This window comes from Seriola lalandi, unplaced genomic scaffold, assembly GCF_002814215.2.
Source record: "Seriola lalandi dorsalis isolate HSWRI2012SDOR001 ecotype SW California unplaced genomic scaffold, Sedor1 jcf7180002054922, whole genome shotgun sequence".
Taxonomy (NCBI): domain Eukaryota; kingdom Metazoa; phylum Chordata; class Actinopteri; order Carangiformes; family Carangidae; genus Seriola; species Seriola lalandi.
Window position 1 is genome coordinate 11,925 of NW_019525474.1, and position 1,390 is coordinate 13,314.

Genomic DNA, 1,390 nt, shown 5'->3' on the forward strand with positions numbered 1-1,390 from the left:
AGGAGATGAACGAGGAGATGAAGGAGGAGGACAAGAAGGAGGAAGAGGAGGAGATGAAGGAAGAGATGAAGGAAGAGGAGATGAAGGAGGAGGAGGATCTGTGGAGAAGGAGTAAAACCAGGTTCAGGTCAGTGATCAGTTTATCAGCAGGTTAGTTCATATCTTTAAACTGTCTATAAACAGGAAGTGATGTCAGCGTCCTGACCTCTGACCCTCAGCCAGCTCCGAGGAGACTCTCCAAGCGCAGCAGTAGAACACGAGTAGAAACCTTCATGAGACTGTTGGACTCCACTGATCTTATATTCTCCATCAGGGTCAGATCTAAGGTGGACACCATCCCTGAAGAAATGAGCCTCTTGTCTGCTCTTATCTCTGGCTCTACAGCGCAGAGTGACATCACTTCCTGTCATCACAGGAAGTGCAGGAATCTCCAGGATCACACGACCTGAACAACAGAGACCAGAGTCATATACAGACAGAGTTACACCAACAGACAGAGTCATGTACAGACAGAGTCATATACAGACAGAGTTACACCAACAGACAGAGTCACACCAACAGACAGAGTCCACCAACAGACAGAGTCACACCAACAGACAGAGTCATGTACAGACCTGCAGGTTGAACCACTCACCTGTTGTCACACTGATGTTGACCTGGAGGCTCGTCTCTCCTGAACTGGTCTCACACCAGTAAACTCCAGAGTCTGACTGGGAGAGACCTGAGACTCTGCAGGAGGAACCATCAGAGGTCCCAGATCCTGAACCACAGTCACCAGTCTGTCCTCCACTGGTCCTCTTGATCCTCCTGTCTGTCCACCTGTCTGTCCTCCACTGGTCCTGTTCACTGTCTGTCCTCCTGTCTGTCCACCTGTCTGTCCACCTGTCTGTCCTGTTGTCCGTCCGTCTTCACCACAACTCAGTCTGAGTCTCCACCGAAGAACTGCTGAAGGTTTGGACTGACATTCAGAGAGACTGGAGATTTCACTAAAGTACATTTTAAACTTATATGTGAAAAAAGAAAAATTACACACAACAAAAAAACAAAATAATAAATAAATAATATTACATAGATATGTACACAAATATACACACACACATACACACACACACACACACACACACACACACACACACACACACACACACACACACACACCTTCTCAATGATCCACATCCTTCATCAGATCGTTACATTATCATTCTGTTTACAAACAGGAAGTTTTTCAGGGAGTAAATCATGTCAATTTAAAAGTCCCAAACCCACAATGCAACATGTTTCACTTGATATCACAAAGTTCTGTCTCCTTCCTCCTTCGTGTTGAACCCTTTGAGCTTTTCCCCACAGGGGGGCGCTGTACACCTGCTGTTGTCCTGTCAATGATCATCAA

At 46.1% G+C, this 1,390-nt stretch overlaps 1 long non-coding RNA gene across 1 annotated transcript; it reads right to left on the bottom strand.

Moving 5' to 3' along the window:
• Positions 1-922, bottom strand: LOC147817663 (uncharacterized). The gene is made up of 3 exons (XR_015436166.1): positions 635-922; positions 206-445; positions 1-98 (listed from the first exon to the last, which is right to left on the bottom strand). It is a non-coding gene; the product is annotated as an uncharacterized LOC147817663 (long non-coding RNA).
• Between the last annotated feature and the right edge of the window lie 468 nt (positions 923-1,390).